The 17,842-nt window shown below is 39.8% G+C and overlaps 1 long non-coding RNA gene across 1 annotated transcript; it reads left to right on the top strand.

The window, feature by feature from the left end:
* The first annotated feature begins 836 nt into the window (after positions 1–836).
* LOC133268897 (uncharacterized) lies at positions 837–5,598 on the top strand. The gene is made up of 3 exons (XR_009743220.1): positions 837–867; positions 1,152–1,184; positions 5,567–5,598. It is a non-coding gene; the product is annotated as an uncharacterized LOC133268897 (long non-coding RNA).
* The last annotated feature ends 12,244 nt before the right edge of the window (positions 5,599–17,842 follow it).

The following is a 17,842-nucleotide window of genomic DNA, read 5'->3' as shown; positions in this document are numbered from 1 at the left end:
GTGTTGCTGAGTGGTCCTTGGTTTTGGTTTGTGCCACTGAGTGAAGGAAAAAGAACTGAGCATAGAGGAACAGTTAGTGGAAATGGGCTGTTCTGTTATAGCTCTGCTGAGACTACAGCTTTATTTACAGCTGAGTTCTTGTCTTTCTACAGGTCTCCAGACCTCAAAGTGTTTCTTACAGCCTGGTAAGTATCTGCCCATCACCAGTGAGAGCACAGCACTATAGCAAGGGGAGTGCCGTGGCCCTGCAAAAGCACTCAGCAAGCTCTCACAATGGCAACTTTGAAGGATGTTTTCCTGAACATCTGTATTTTCACACTCAAAATACTTTCTTATCTGGAATCCCAGCACATGAAATCATTGCACTCAGCATCACTGCAAGGGCCAGGAGGAAGTCTGGGCTCTTCATACTGCCCCGCAGAGCTTTAAGATGTAGTTGCTTGCTTTTCCTAACATAGGCTGGATCCCTTACAAAAGGGGTGTAAGCACATGTCCTTGTCCTAGTGTGGGCCAAGTTCCTGGGGCAGTAGCAGTTCTTATGGCCAGGGAAGCAAACTGGCCGTTCCATAGGAAATTCTTCACTGACCCCTCTGTGTGACCAGCACCATTGGCAGGTTTTTGATGTTTCCTTTGGCAGTTGCATCTCAAATTGATTCAATGCTTTCACTGAGAATAGCAAATAGAATATTTACTGCACAGATGCCAGCAGCCTGTTCTGTCTGCTTTGGCTCAGGATATGCCTTTCTGGGAAACCCTTGCGCAACTATACTTTCATAAACATGATGCTCTCTATAGAAGCCTCTTGTCAAGGTGTTAATTACCTTCTCTTTTTTACAGACTCCCCAAAGCAGCCAATACTCTGGACAGGTGAGATTTCTTTCCTGAAATGCAGTGAGCTTTTCTCTAGGATCCTGCTTTGCAAATGGGCTTTGGGGTTTGGCTGGGTTTTTTTTCTTCTTGGTTTTTGTGAGTGGTCCTTGGTTTTGATTTGTGCTACCAAGTTAACATGAAGGAAAAAGAACTGGGCACATTGTATGTACTCAAATATATATTCTATATACAGAGGAGCTGTTAGTGGAAATGGGCTGTTCTGTTGTAGCTCTGCTGAGAGTACAGCTTTGTTTACAGCTGAGTTCTTGTCTTTCTTACAGGTCTCCCGGCCTCAAAGTGTTTCCTACAGCCTGGTAAGCATTTGCCAGTCACCAGTCAGAGCACGGCACTGTAACAGTGGAGTGCTGTGGCACTGCAATTGCACTCAGCAAGCTCTCACAGTTCTAAGTTTGAAGGACATTTTATATGAACATATGAATTCTCTCACTCAAACTTTATCCATGTTCTACTTTCTTATCTGGAATCTCAGCATATGAAATCATTGCACTCAGCATCACTGTGAAGGCCAGGAGGAAGTCTGGGCTCTTCATACTGCCCCGCACAGCTTTAGGATGTAGTTGCTTGCTTTTCCTAACACAGGCTGGATCCCTTACAAAAGGGGTGTAAGCACATGTCCTTGTCCTAGTGTGGGCCAAGTTCCTGGGGCAGTAGCAGTTCTTATGGCCAGGGAAGCAAACTGGCCGTTCCATAGGAAATTCTTCACTGACCCCTCTGTGTGACCAGCGCCACTGGCAGGTTTTTGATGTTTCCTTTGGCAGTTGCATCTCAAATTGATTCAGTGCTTTCACTGATAATAGGGCAACCTATTTGCTGCACAGATGCCAGCAGCCTGTTCTGTCTGCTTTCTCAGGATATGCCTTTCTGGGAAACCCTTGTGCAGCTATACTTTCATAAATAGTATGCTACTTACAGAAGCCTCTTGTCAAGGTGTTAATTACCTTGTCTTTTTTACAGACTCCTCAAAGCAGCCAATACTCTGGACAGGTGAGATTTCTTTCCTGAAATGCAGTGAGCTTTTCTCTAGGATCCTGCCTTGCAAATGGGCTTTGGGGTTTGTCTGGGCTTTTTCCTTCTCGGTGTTTGTGAGTGGTCCTTGGTTTTGGTTTGTGTCACTGATTTAACATGAAGGAGAAAGAACTGAGCACAGAGGAACTATTAGTGGAAATGGGCTGTTCTGTTGTAGCTCTGCTGAGAGTACAGCTTTGTTTACAGCTGAATTCTTGTCTTTCTTACAGGTCTCCCGGCCTCAAAGTATTTCCTATACCCTGGTAAGTATCTACCCGTCACCTGTCCAAAACCAGCATTGGAGCAAGTGGCGTGCCATAGCACTGCAAAAGCACTCAGCAGGCTCTCACAGTGGCAACTTTCAAGGGCAATTCATGTGAATATGTGTACTCTCACACTGAAAATACTTTCTTATCTGGAATCCCAGCACATGAAATCATTGCACTCAGCATCACTGTGAAGGCCAGGAGGAAGTCTGGGCTCTTCATACTGCCCCGCACAGCTTTAGGATGTAGTTGCTTGCTCTTCCTAATGCAGGCTAGATCCCTTACAAAAGGGGAGTAACCACATGTCCTTATCCTAGTGTGGGCCAAGTTCTTGGGGCAGTAGCAGTTCTTATGTCCAGGAAAGCAAACTGGCTATTCCGTAGGAAGTTCTTCACTGACTTCTGTGTGACCAGCACCACTGGCAGGTTTTTGATGTTTCCTTTGGCAGTTGCATCTCAAATTGATTCAGTGCTTTCACTGATAATAGGGCAACCTATTTGCTGCAGAGATGCCAGCAGCCTATTCTGTCTGCTTTCTCAGGATATGCCTTTCTGGGAAACCCTTGTGCAGCTATACTTTCATAAATAGTATGCTACTTATAGAAGCCTCTTGTCAAGGTGTTAATTACCTTCTCTTTTTTACAGACTCCTCAAAGCAGCCAATACTCTGGACAGGTGAGATTTCTTTCCTGAAATGCAGTGAGCTTTTCTCTAGGATCCTGCCTTGCAAATGGGCTTTGGGGTTTGTCTGGGCTTTTTCCTTCTCGGTGTTTGTGAGTGGTCCTTGGTTTTGGTTTGTGTCACTGATTTAACATGAAGGGGAAAGAACTGAGCACAGAGGAACTGTTAGTGGAAATGGGCTGTTCTGTTGTAGCTCTGCTGAGAGTACAGCTTTATTTACAGCTGAGTTCTTGTTTTTCTTACAGGGCTTCCGACCTCAAAGTGTTTCCTACGGCCTGGTAAGTATCTGTCAGAACACAGCACATGAGCCAGTGCAGTGCCATGACACTGCAAAGGGCAGGAAATATGTAATTTTTTTACCCCAAATTTTACTGATCTCTTCAGAAAGAACAAATCTGAATTCATTTCAAATCTTTATTTGTTAAAGTGACAGTTGTGTTTGTAATGGATATCTGCCAGAAGTATGAGTTACTGTTGCTGTCTGATATTTCATATGTGTATGGAACCTCAAACTTTATGGTATAGTCTGTTTGCTGTTGTTCTAGTTTATTTACATGTTGCAAGGCGAATTTACAGTAAGTTTTTTGCTGTCTCCTTTGGTCCCAGTACAGAGAAACAGTGTTGAGGAGCTGAAGAATTTTGGCTTAGGTCCTTAGATGCAGGAAGATTTGGTCTTTAAGCCTGCAGATGATGAATGTTCACCTCCCTTTACCATTTCTGTGTGAATTAAAGCAGCCCTAAGATAACTCTGAATTTTGTCAGGATCTTCATGTCAGATGGCAGAAATACACAAGATAATTCCAATTCTTTTTAGTAATCCCTGACTTCATAACCCTCCCAGAAAGCTGTTGCTCAGGTCTGAATGTACATGGAGCACCTGCATTTATTTGACATTCTGTTGAAGGCAGATTGCTTCAGCAGCGTATAGTTACCCACAGTACTGGCATCCTTGACTGATTCATTTGACCTGCTACTTTTAATTGCATTGTTTCCATTTTATGAATCTTTATCTTTTTGTCAGATTCTTTCTTAATTTTTTCAAATTATTTTTCACCTTTATTTTCCCTCAGAGGAAGGGAATTGTGCAGATCTGGCCCAATAATACAAGTACAGGAAATCAAAAGTTGTAGATGCCTCATACAAGGCCAGGTTGGATGGGGCTTGGAGCAACCTGCTCTAGTGGAAGGTGTCCCTGCGCATGGCAGGGGGTTGGAACTGTGTGAGCTTTAAGGTCCCTTTCAACCCACACTAGTCTGTGACTCTAAGATTCACTTACAATTAGCCATCTAAGCCCAATGTCTGAGAACAGCAGACAAAAGAAACACAATGAGAAAATATTGTGTCCCTTGAATGTGCTGGGAAACCATTATAATAGTAGAGTCCCACCTGAGATGGACATAAAAATACTCTGTGATTGTCATTTAATAAATACTGTGTGATCAGATATTCATCCAGAATTAAGATTAGAATAACTCCAGTAAAGCAATGAAGACTGTACATTCTCTGTTGTATTCTGGGGGGTTTTGCTCGCAAAGAGACAAGATTGAGAGAGGCATCTACTTCATCAATACAGTAATTATGAATCACTAATTCCTTTCTTACAGGGATCCCGGCCTCAAAGTGTTTCATACAGCCAGGTAAGCATCTGTCAGTACCAGTCAGAATACAGCACTGTAGCAAGTGGAGTGCCATGGCACTGCAAAAGCACTTTGGCAATCATTCACAATTCCAATTTTGAATGACAGTTCTCTTTTCATAGGGTCCCCAAAGCAGCCAGTACTCTGGCCAGGTGAGATTTCTTTCCTGAAATGCAGTGAGCTTTTCTCTAAGCTCTTCTTTACAAATGGGCTTTGGGGTTTGGCTGGGATTTTTCCTTTTTGGTGTTGCTGAGTGGTCCTTGGTTTTGGTTTGTGCCACTGAGTTACCTTGAGGGAAAAAAGAACCGAGCACAGAGGAACTGTTAGTGGAAATGGGCTGTTCTGTTGCAGCTCTGCTGAGACTACAGCTTTACTTACGGCTGAGTTCTTGTCTTTCTTACAGGGCTCCCGACCTCAAAGTGTTTCATACACCCTGGTAAGTATCTGCCCATCACCAGTCAGAACACAACATTGGAGCAAGTGGAGTGCCATAGCACTGCAAAAGCACTCAGCAAGCTCGCACAATTGCAGCTTTTAAGGATGTTTTCCCTGGACAGCTCTATTTTCACACTCAAAATACTTCCTTATCTGAAATCCCAGCACATGAAATCATTGCACTCAGCATCATTGCAAGGGCCAGGAGGAGGTCTGGGCTCTTCATACTGCCCCACACAGCTTTAGGATGTAGTTGTTTGCTCTTCCTAATGCAGACTGCATGCCTTACAAAAGGAGAGTAAGCACATGTCCTTGTTCTAGTGTGGGCCAAGTTCCTGGGGCAGTAGCAGTTCTTATGGCCAGGGAAGCAAACTGGCCGTTCCATGGGAAGTTCTTCACTGACCCCTCTGTGTGACCAGCACCATTGGCAAGTTTTCGATATTTCCTTTGGCAGTTGCACCTCAATGTGTTTCAAGGCTTTCACTGATAATAGGGCAACCTATTTGCTGCACAGATGCCAGCAGCCTGTTCTGTCTCCTGTGGCTCAGGACGAGCCTTTCTGGGAAACCCTTGTGCAGCTATACTTTCATAAACATGATGCTCTCTATAGAAGCCTCTTGTCAAGGTGTTAATTACCTTCTCTTTTTTACAGACTCCCCAAAGCAGCCAATACTCTGGCCAGGTGAGACTTCTTTCCTGAAATGCAGTGAGCTTTTCTCTAGGATCCTGCCTTGCAAATGGGCTTTGGGATTTGTCTGGGGTTTTTCCTTCCTGGTGTTGCTGAGTGGTCCTTGGTTTTGATTTGTGCCACTGAGTGAAGGAAAAAGAACTGAGCACAGAGGAACTGTTGGTGGAAATGGGCTGTTCTGTTAAAGCTCTGCTGAGAGTACAGCTCTACTTACAGCTGAGTTCTTGTTTTCCTTACAGGGCTCCCGACCTCAAAGTGTTTCCTACAACCTGGTAAGTATCTGCCCTTCACCAGTCAGAACGCAGCACTGTAGCAAGGGGAGTGCCATGGCCCTGCAAAAGCACTCAGCAAGCTCTCACAATTCTAAATTTGATAGAACATTTTCTATTCTAAAAAATACCTAAAATTCTATTCTAGAAGATTGCCCAATAGGGCAAGCAGCTTTGTTTACAACTGAATTCATGCCTTTGTTACAGGGATATCAGCCTCAAGATAGCATTTCCTATGGCCTGGTAAATACACCAGTTAGTATACAACACACCTGATGTTCCTTTATATATCAAGAATTTTATGGGTTTTTTTCTTGAAACAGTATAGTAAGGTCTCATTAGACATTGTGAACTTTATTCATATGGGTCTGCTAACTATAGGGTTATTGATACACGTCCTTCCCACTTAGGGAAGTACTTCATAATAAAACACTCACTAGGATGTGCCTGGTTTTCTTAGAAAGTGGTCAGGCAGCTAAAGCCCTTTCCAACATTTTTTTGTATTTGAAATGAAGAAAAGGAATATTTGGATTACTGAGCTGCTCTTTTCTAACTCTTGTTTTCTTTTTTCCAACAGGGTGGATCTGGTTACTCAGGTGGCAGCAACGGTTGTGGACAAGTAAGTCCTCTTTCTCCACACTATCTGAAAACTAGACCTAGCTTTGTTTGTAGTAGTAGCATATTTTCCAATAAGTTAGCTAATTTTTATTAGTTGAAATCTTTTGGTTTCATTCTTACATGGAATCTTCTAGCACAGAGATCAAGAAGCACTGATATTGTTGGTCATTGTAACCAAAATGAAGTGGCTTCTCACCATATAGTGTTACACACAAAAGATGGCCAAGTAATGTTTCATGTATCTTCTCAGTAAAGAGGCAAAAACTTTTCTTGGGAATGAGTTTTGGATGTTGGCCCATTTACTTCCTACAGAAGGTGTTAAGATTAAAGAGTGGCTCCTATGGATTAAGAATTGCATTAGTAGTTTTCATCCTGGTTCCATTTCAACTTCTGTATGCCCACACAGTGTAAAGACAGTGTCTTCAATGCTGGGGGAATGGTTGGATTTGATGATTTTAAAGTTTTTTTTCCAACCAAGCTGCTTCTATGATTGTTGGGCATTAGCCTTGCCTAAGATCTATGATGGGTGAATCTAGTGTGATTCTGAAGTAGATGGTCACACAGCTGTAACTGTTGATTCCTAAATGGACTGTCCAAACCAACCCAACAAAACAATTTACCTTTAGCAATCAAGAGGAACTAGAGTGATACCGAGAGTCTGTATCATTCAGCTGCCAGCCTACCTTGCTTTCCATATGGCACACAGTAGTCCTCCTTTGATCATATGTGTGCATATGTCTTCGTGCTTGTGACTATGTGGGTATGGGAGTGACAGAGGGTAAAGTCACAGACTTAAAGGGTTAAATGCAATTAAACTCACCCTCTGTAAAGTTTTATGTAGAGTTTTATTCCATTAATTCTCACATAGAAGTTTGAAGAAAGCTGACTACTCTGCAAGAAAATGACAGTTGGGACATTTACCTTTTGGTTTATTTTTTAACAGGGGGTCTCCTATGACAGCAATCCCTGCCACCAGGTAAATGCTTTTCCTTCTCTGATTTTTAAGACACATTCAAAATCATTTTTGCCACTAACTCAATTGGAACCAGCTTCTGATTCATAGACTGTAAATCCATGTAATTTTACCAATTATGAGATTAGCACTTACTGTCTTCCTATACACAGGAATATCACATGGGCTTGGTGGCTGTTCTCCCCTTTTTCCTAGCATTATGTCTGTGAAATGTCTAGCTCTATAGGATACTAAGGCCAGATTCTGGAAAGCTGAAACTTTTGGTGCTGGATCTCTAAAAAGCACTATCCTAAAAGATGTCTACTATGTTTAAAGAAACAATCTCTGTAAATGTTAGAAATTATGAAGAAAACAGCAATAGATGATTTGTTCTTTTTTTTTTTTTGTTCACACTTCTCTTGATTCTTGCTGATTTTTCAGAAGAAATAGAAAAATGAGATCCATTCATTGTATTAGCAATCTAAATATATTGATAAATATACAAACAACATAGATGTTGCTATAATATGTGGTATAGAATATACAGTATTCACGATACACTGTACATAACTTGAAAGAATAATATATGATGTAGGTACATTAGTATGTTTTTTTATAATAGCTATTTTTTTAAATAAAGGAGAGCTATTTCTTTCCAAGACTAAAGGCAACACTTAAATTTTGTACTAAAAACTGTTAGAACACTGACAGACAATACTTCTCATTTCATTTTCCTTTGCCTCTTCTGGATGATGTCTGAGCCCCATTTTAGTGACTGGCAAATATCCCACTCTTCAGTAGCTCAGGATCTCACTGTTCTTATGCACTTTTGTCACTAATGCTTCTACAAATATCTCTTTTGATTTCACTTGGAGAATTTACATCCCCCTTCTAAAGAGGGCATGTTGAAACATACCGAGTGCTTTATTTTAAACCTTTTCCTCAAGGCCACTGTATTTGACGTCTCACAGCTTTCTGTGTAATAATGCTACCAGGGGAATTTTTCATTCCAGTTGTAGAAGTTATGTTTTCCACAGAAGAAAAAAAGATACATTCTCTAGAGACAATTCAGAATGAAACTCATCTGTGTGCTAGGCATTACTTAAAGCTAAAAGTTTGTAGTTCCTTGGCATAGGTATTATGTAGAATTTACCTTTGCACTATTGGTGATCTATACTCACTACATTAGACATCATATCTGTATCGCATAGCTGCCTCTGCTCCTTACTCTTTCTCAGAAAGAATCATAGCTTTCATTAAAAATAAGCCATAGTCAACCAGCAAGTGTCAAAAGCACACCTATTTTTGTCTCATTTACAGGATGGATCACAGAGTGGTCAGGTAGGCAGCTCTTTATTATCCATTGGTAAAAACTTTTTAAGCAGGTCTAATCCAGAATACAGTTTCCTTGCTCATGAGGGTATAGACTCTTGCAGAGGTTCCCCAGCTCTAACCTGCATCTCACTCTCTTGAAAAGGAAGGGGTTTTCAGCCTAGAAATTCCATTTACATAGAAAGAATTCAGCAACCCGATAAAGCTGCTGGTCATATTCAGGTCTCTAGCATTACCTGTTGCTGTTTTGTTTTCACAGGGTGGATCATACTCCTTACAAACCTATGATGGTAGCCAAGTAAGTACTAGATTATTATTTCCTCCCACTGAGGTTTTACTTCACAGGTTCCAAAAGGAATTATGAATATCTGATTTACAACATTGTAATATTAATTCTATTTATTTTTGTTGGCAGGGTGGATCACCATCCTCACAAAGTTATGGTGGCAACCAGGTAGGTAGACCTTGATTTTTCTCCTGGTAAGAACTTTTATCATATCTGATAAAGCTGTATAGATATCCAGAAAGTTGTATTTGCTCAAAGGAATCCCAGGTAATTCCAACTTTACAGCCCCCAAATAAAACCACAGTTTCTTCTGAAATAGGGTTTATATTTGTTTGTTTTTACAGGGTGGATCCTACTCGCAAGGCTATTCAGGTGGCCAAGTAAGTAATGCTCTATTTCCCTACTTGTTCATCGCTTCGTACAAGCTTTAGCCTCTACCCAAAATCAGGTTTCCCGTATTCTAATTTCTTCTGATTTTGGTTTGTTTGTTTTAAAGGGTGGATCAGACACCTATTATGATAATCAGGTAATTAATTCTTTCTGTCTTCTAGATACGTATTATTTTGTGCTAATCATTGTAGTCCCTGCATAATCTTTCTCAAAGATGTACTAGAACATAACAGTTTCTATGCTCTTTTTGGTTTGGATTGGTTTTGTTTTTTTCAGCATTCCCTGTAAGCAACTGTTGTATTTGGCTCCCTATTTTCCTTATAAAGGACTTAATTTAATTCAGCTTTTTGTTTGCACGTGCCTCAGTTCTGTCTTGCAGAGTACAAAGTTTAGTTTTAACCATCCATTTTTGTGAGGAAATAACTGGTATTTAATGTCCTTCTAGGATTCGCAAAGTTACTCAGACGATAATGCTTGTGATGATGTGAGTATGCTTTCTCTAGTATATTTTCATCAGCGTATTTTTCATGTAGATGGGAAAATATTGCACTGCTAGATGCAGCCTTGCAAGCAGAATAAACCAGAAAGAATGTTGATTTCCCACACTAATAGCATGTTTTTTTACTGAAAATTATGTAAGTGTTGGCAGGTGCATTTTGTGCTTTTAAATGCATTTAACTTGGTGAACTGAAATATGGATAAAAAGACTTTGGTGCCTTTGCAGTAACGGAAAACTTCACTTAAAACCTAAGGATAAATTTTACAGTAGTGTTCAAAAAAAAAAAAAAGCAAGTCCCATAGACAAACTTTAACTGCATACTAGGAAAAAAAGAAGAGAGATACAGTGGCTATGAAAATCTTTTTCAGACTGAAACAGTAGGATTTCAGACTGATTTAAGCAAGGCTGTGGGGAATATGAGTAACAGAGTATTATTTATTTTTTATGTCTGTAAGCAGTAGCAGAAAGAATTGGGTTTCTATAAGCTTACTGTATTTAAATAACTCTTAAAGAATGAAATCATTTATTCTTTTCCAGAGTGACACCACCTATAGTGCCAATGTTCAGGTAAGTACTTTTTTCTTCTGTGGTATTCAAATTCTTATGATTAATGACAGTGTTAGTAACTGAGCACTTCAACATTAGTCCTGTGGGCCTCTGATTGTATAGTATGATTGCTTTATAGTACCCCTCAAAAGGTAGCTGAAGAAGGAGATATTTGATGTTATAGTTCTCTGTACTCAGTGCCTTCTAGCCCTTCTCAAGGCTTCTGGGCAATTATTTAAAACTCAACAGTAGTAACACAGGTTTTTTGTAGTATATACAGTTGACTGGATAGTTATTTGGGAGTTAACCATCTAGATAGGTGAGGCATGTAGCCATCCCAAGCTTTTTCCACTTGTCCTCATTTAAACTTAAATATCTGCTGGTGGTGTAAAGTAACATTCTGTCCTACAAGTAGAAACTGGTAACATGGGTTTTAATACGTTTCAGCCTCCTTTTGTTCTACTGCCATCTAGAGTAACTTTCTGTCATCTGCCGCTTACATTCAGTTGCCAGCCAGATACTTTACTGCTTCATTATTTTTCCTCTCTAGTATTTTAGTAACCTTCTGTCATCAGCCACTTACCTTCAGTTGCCAGCCAGATACTTCACTGCTTCACTATTTTCCCTATTTTTCCTCTCTAGTATTTTAGTACTGCCCAAAAAATGTACACTAGGAAGTAAGGAGGCCTTCTGAAAACCTCTTTTTCTTTGCCCTGAATGCATTGCATTAGGTTTTTGTTCTGCAAACAAAAATCCTTCAGCAACAAACCCTCTTTGAGTCTCATCACCTCCTCCTTTGTTCACAAAAGATGTTATCATTCCCTTGGTTATCCCTATCCAGTGCATATTGCTGGATTTCATTGTAAAAGAGTTTGCTTTGAAACATTCTCACAAAGAAGGGGAGGGGATTTAAAGAAGAACAACAAATGTTTATACTGTTGGCTTCTGAACCATTGTGTTTGAGCTCAGGGAGACTCCGCTCAGCAGGAACTTCTGCTGAAGGAGTGTGAGGGTGACAACAGAAAAAGAATATGCTTTTTAAGACTCTTACTGATAGTAAAATGATAGATCTGGACATTTGCTGTCTTGAAATATGCCACCTTGACAAGTTTAAGTAAATCTTTGCTGAAAGTATTTTGTGAACGGCTGCATCTATAAATAACTGGCTTCTGGCTCCTTTGCAGAGTTCTGGTTGTGCAAAGAAGAAAGTTCTTGTTGCCCGAGTAAGTAGCATCTTTTCTTTTTTCTTTAAGGACAAATAGCTTGGCTATTTGCTCTTTGGATGAATTTATGTTAAAAAAAAAAAGTATATATATGAATAAAAAGACATGAAATTCATGCTGTGAGGTATAGAGCAGCTCAGATTCCTGTTTTTCAGGAAGCACATACAGAGTTCGTCCAAGCTAAAGTTAAAATCAAATGAGTGTCATAAAATCAGAGGATAGCTAAAATTTTAGCTGAAGAAATGTAGAATACTGAAGTGAGAAAGAATAATATTTCTAATTAATAATGCTCAGCATGTTGTGGGGGAGATACAGATATGTGTATTGTATAGCTTCAAGTCAGACAAACAATGTGCAAATAGGCTTTAATTTTATAATAAGGCTTTCCTATTCTATGTATGAATGAAAAGGTCTGGAGCTGTTAGAAACACATAATAAGTAAAAAAAAAAAAAAAAAAAAAAGAGAGGCCTGTCACTGTTCATAGAGTTTTCATCTCCTCTTAGTAAATGTCTTTGGTTTTTACAGGATACCTCACATGTTTTGAGCAAAAGAGCCTACGATGCACAGGTAAACTATTCTTGTCACTTTTTCTGATGGTGTTACAGCTCCTTGGTGTAATTATCTACAAAAAGAAGAATAAGGATCTAGTTCCCACAACAGAGTATTCTGGTTAGGGTTAGGTAGTTTTTTCCCAGTCGAACTATGTATTTTCACTCATTACCCTTACAGAAAAATGAGTAATTTCTTGTTTCCTCACAGAATGAGTCTTCTACTTCAAATAGCAGCCACAGTAACCCCCAGGTAATAACAGTGTCTATTGCATGATATTGCAAAGACTTTTGTGAGAAATCTAATTTTCACTCCTGAAAATTAGATTTCACTCCCTGATCTGTGCTGAAGGATACTGGTTTGATTTGGCAGCATTTTCCCTATAATATTATGATTTTGCAGTTGTAAATAATTACAATGGGGCCAGAATATACTGTCTCCTCATTCCTTCACTGAGCAGGTAAGCATTGCAGGTGTTTGTTTTGATAATATTTTGTAAAATTTGCTTGTAAAACACAAAAGAAACAGATTTAGAATCCTTTTTTTTTAAACACTTATTTTTGGAGACATTCCTGCTCTCGTGATGGTTGTGCTCAGATACATACTTCTGTTTCATTTATAATTTGGTAACAAGGTACATCTTAGTGATGGTGTACCTTCTGTTACAAAAGTAGGTCCAACTTTCCCATTGTGTAGACTTGCATACTGCTGCAGTGGTCTGTGTGTTACAGAATTATGTGAAATTTAACTGATCCAGAGTGACACCTAATTCTGTATTTCTTAATATTTTGTACTGTATTGGTACTCATCAGCTTCCCAGAGATCTAGAATCCCAGTGTACCCAACATTAGATGCAACACTAGCATAATCCTCTGTCTCTGAAACTTTGAAGCCTAATTCAATAGTACAGTCAGATCTCTGAGCTCCAGAGAGTAACAGTTTCCTTCATTAGTTTTCCTGATAGCCATTCCCTCTGTATTGTATCCAGTCACTAAGTTTCTTCCAAATTGATATTTTCACAAGGATTTATAGAGTTCTGAACAGATTCTGTTTGTTGGTTCAGGGAAATAACATAAAGTTTGTCTCTTTCTTCATGCTACATCATTTAATATATCTTAGATTCTGATAAAATGCTTCTATAAAAAATAATTGGATTCTTCACAGGGTGGATCATTTATTGCAACCCATGGATCAAGTCAGGTCAGGTTTTTCACTATTTTTATCTAGTTTTATCCAGATAGCTTGCTGGTAGTTGAAGTAATTAAATTCAGGAGTCAGCCTTTAAGTCCAGTCATTTGGCATGGGGGATTGGTGATGATATGCACTGAGTTATAACTGAAGTGACCCTGTTCAGATTAGATTTATCTGAAATGTCTCTCCAAAATCAGTTCATAATACTTCTTCAATTTCACACATGGTTTATTGGTGAGAACACAATGATGATTCTCTGTACCCTTGACTACCCAGATAATTCTCTCTTGATGAGGCATCTGCAGGGACATAGCACTGAGAGATGTAGTGTCAGCCTAGCATCCAAAGCAAATGTTAAAGGTACAGAGCTGTGCTGTCCCCTCATTTGTTCTAGATGTAGGAACGGTCACAGCTACTCTGTAGTCCCACAGGCTTTATTTCCCCAAACACAGTTTCACATCTGAAATAAGGTATTCTTTTAAACTTCCACAATCAATAATTATTTCTTTTTTTTTTAATTTATAGGGTGGTTGTGTTTGTCCTGATGGCAGCAGTGGTAGCAGACAGGTAATTCTTTTTCTGAGTTTACACTTTCATCTACATAGTGAATTAATTGCCTAGTAAGTATGGACAGCACACTTACCAGTAATAGTATTGGGCAATGCTAAACAGTATGATGAATTTCCTTAGTATGGATAGAATTATATACAATGAAAACATAGAATCATAGAATCATAGAATGGTTTGGGTTGAAGGGACCTTAAAGCTGATCCAGTCCCAACCCCCTGCCATGGGCAGCAACACCTCACACTAGAGCAGGTTGCTCCAAGCCCCTGCCTTGAACACTGCCAGGGATGGGGCAGCCACAGCTTCTCTGGGCACCCTGTGCCAGTGCCTCAGCACCCTCACAGGGAAGAGCTTCTTCCTTATCTCCAACCTGAGCTTCCCCTGTTTCAGTCTGATTCCATCACCCCTTGTCCTATTGCTACAGTCCCTGATGAATGTGTCCCACTTTAACTGCATAGTTACCGTTTGGCCACTAACTTTTTGTAACTGTGCTTGGTAATCCACATGCTCTGTCAGTTGACTGCTATGTGCTCTTTCATAACTTTCAAAATCCAGAGTAAATATGCTCTGTAGTAGCCATAGAATATAATCCCATCCACTTTAGGTTTCTTGTCCTTCTCACAGATGCAATAAAATACTGTGACTAAAATGTCAAAATCTGATAAATATTTTGAAATATAGTCTCTTAAAACAATATTTAAACTATCTTTTCTCATGAAGAGCCACTGCAATTTCATGATCAGTGTCTCTGGATAAACTTTTCTCCTAGGCAGTGCTTTCCTGCCAGGATAAAGCCCAAGGAATGCAATTACATGGGCATTAGAGACTAGTTTTACCCAACTTCTGTCTTGAATTGCCCTACTTGGATTTTAAAGTCACCTGTGTTCTACCTAATAACAGTTTTTAAAGCTTCTCTCAAAGCTGCATTTACATACACCCATTTGAATGGTGTAATATTTTTGTAGTTTTCAAGTTCAACAAGAACCATATTCTGGGTTATTATTTCTATAAAAAAGCATGCTTTATTTAAACACACTAATTGTGTAAAGAAATTACTGCTTCCTGATCTGAACTGTCATTAACTTTAGCATAGAGTGATAGTAATTTTGGTCAGGTAATAAAATACCGCCTCTTCCCTGTAATTGAGACTGAGCAGCAATCATGACCTACGTGTTTTAAAATAGAGACTTTTCTATTGAAATACTTAATATTGAAGCTTCATCAAGGAAAAGCTTTGTTGTGTCGTGTGATCGTAATGCTATGTAAGCAAATCCATTTACAAGGGGAAAGGTGGACATCTTTCATTCTAATAGTCTAATAGGGCCGCCTTCTTTGCGTGCTGAAATAGTCAAAGCTATGCATATTTAAACCATCTTGTGTCAAAGGAGGCAATGGGTTTGCCTTATGTGGATCCTCAGATTCCTCGCTCTGCAATTATTCCATTTTTTCTCTAAACCTCATCTAAAGAACTCAGTCTACAAGTAGACTCTGAGGAAGCAGTCTAGCCATAGAATAATAACTTCATCTATTTTGCATATAAAGGGGATGTGGCAGTAATAATGGATGTTACATACTGGTAAATATTCTTCTCCTTTAAGTGAGCTGAAAAATCTGCTCTCCTAAAGCCTTTTCCAAAACATGATCAGGGTCGTGACCATCTGTGACAATACAGGGTCTGCCAGGTTTGACATCGGACTCCTGGGTTAGAAAGGGTAAAATGAAAAGTAACTAGTACTTTGAGATTTTCTAACCTGAATGAGAAAGTACCTGGTAAAGGTTTTATCTCTAACAAAAATAGCCAGCATTCTCTTCTAATGATTTCAGTAGTGTCCTCTTTGAAAGCTGTATTTTGAAAGAACTAAAACTCAGAAATGGACTCACTTAAATGTCTGTTTGCAAATAAATAGCTAGTGTGCTTTCATTGCAGGGAGCCCCAGGTTCTTCACACAGCACATATTCTGGTAACCAGGTAAACGTGCAGATAAATTGCCCTGTTCAGAAGCTCCATCTAAAACCTTCCCTGAAGAAGCAGCCAAATATAAAGCATTAATCCATTCTGTCTTCTGCACAGGGAGGGCCTTCCTTCTATCCTGGAGGATCCTATGGACAGGTAGCTGTTCTTCCTCCCTTACCAGGATAACACAGACTCCCATCATTCTGGTTCCTCCACTCCTGATACTGTGGGTGCTGTGACTTGCTATGATACAGTTGTCTCAGAGCAGAAAACTTGCATTAACCCTGCTGTAACCTAGCAATGTGAGGTTTGACAGAGAACAGCACAGAAAGGAATCTACAGGTTCCTAGCAGAATTCAGATTTAGCAGGCTACGAAAGTTACCACCAGAAGATTTCTTCCACTTAAACACTATTGGACTTGATTTTTACATAGGTACATAAAAGTTAGCTCAGAACTAAGAGAAAGGGTATAGCTGAGAACCAGATATGCTGCTATTTAAATACTCATCTTGTCTGCAAGAAAATAGCTTGTCTGTATTGTCTTTTCAGGACAGCCAGGGTTCTTCCTATGGCTCTTACTCCGGTAACCAGGTAAGTCTTGTGATCATCTGTGCCTGCACAGGAGCAGCCTAAAAGTCCTCCTTGAAAGACAGTTTCAACTACAAACCAGTAATTTTTAATGTTTTCTCTACAGGGTGGGTCTTCCTTCTATCATGGTGGATCTTATGGACAGGTGAGTGTTCCTCCTCATTTGAAAAGGTAACGGAGGGTTCTGTTATTCCCATTCCTGCACTCCCCATACAGCGGCTGTTGTGAAATGTAACACCCAAGAACTGAATTGACCAGTTGTAATTTGCACCATGAAGTCTATCAGAGGACAATATTAAATTGTGTTTACGACTTCCATGAAATGATCTTTCATCCAGCTAAGAAAATCAGTGATAAAAAGATCTTTGTTATTTGACAATATTGGCCTCAAGTGAGAGTCAGGTCCATTGCTATTTACACGATCCTGTTTGCAAAAAAATAGCCAGTCTGTGTTTTCATTTCAGGGAGCCCCAGGTTCTTCACACAGCACATATTCTGGTAACCAGGTAAACGTGCAGATAAATTGCCCTGTTCAGAAGCTCCATATAAAACCTTCCCTGAAGAAGCAGCCAAATATAAAGCATTAACCCATTCTGTCTTCTGCACAGGGAGGGCTTTCCTTCTATCCTGGAAGATCCTATGGACAGGTAGCTGTTCTTCCTCCCTTACCAGGATAACACAGACTCCCATCATTCTGGTTCCTCCACTCCTGATACTGTGGGTGCTGTGACTTGCTATGATACAGATGTCTCAGAGCAGAAAACTTGCATTAACCCTGCTGTAACCTAGTGGTGTGAGGTTTGACAGAGAACAGCACAGAAAGGAATCTACAGGTTCCTAGCAGAATTCAGATTTAGCAGGCTACGAAAGTTACCACCAGAAGATTTCTTCCACTTGAACACTATTGGACTTGATTTTTACATAGGTACATAAAAGTTAGCTCAAAACTAAGAGAAAGGGTATAGCTGAGAACCAGATATGCTGCTATTTAAATACTCATCTTGTCTGCAAGAAAATAGCTTGTCTGTATTTTCCTTTCAGGACGGCCAAGATTCCTCCTACAGCTCTTACTCTGGTAACCAGGTAAATCTTGTGGTCACTTGTGCCTGCACAGGAGCAGCCTAAAAGTCCTCCTTCAGAGACCATTTCAACTACAAACCAGTAATTTTTAATGTTTTCTCTACAGGGTGGGTCTTCCTTCTCTCCTGGTGTATCTTATGGACAGGTGAGTGTTCCTCCTCATTTGAAAAGATAACGGGGGCTTCTGTTATTCT

The sequence above is a fragment of the Pezoporus flaviventris genome, unplaced genomic scaffold, assembly GCF_033815535.1.
Source record: "Pezoporus flaviventris isolate CSIRO_AGI_PZ_B2104156 unplaced genomic scaffold, CSIRO_AGI_Pfla_v1 ptg000001l, whole genome shotgun sequence".
Classification (NCBI taxonomy): domain Eukaryota; kingdom Metazoa; phylum Chordata; class Aves; order Psittaciformes; family Psittacidae; genus Pezoporus; species Pezoporus flaviventris.
This window is presented reverse-complemented; position numbering and strand designations above follow the sequence as displayed.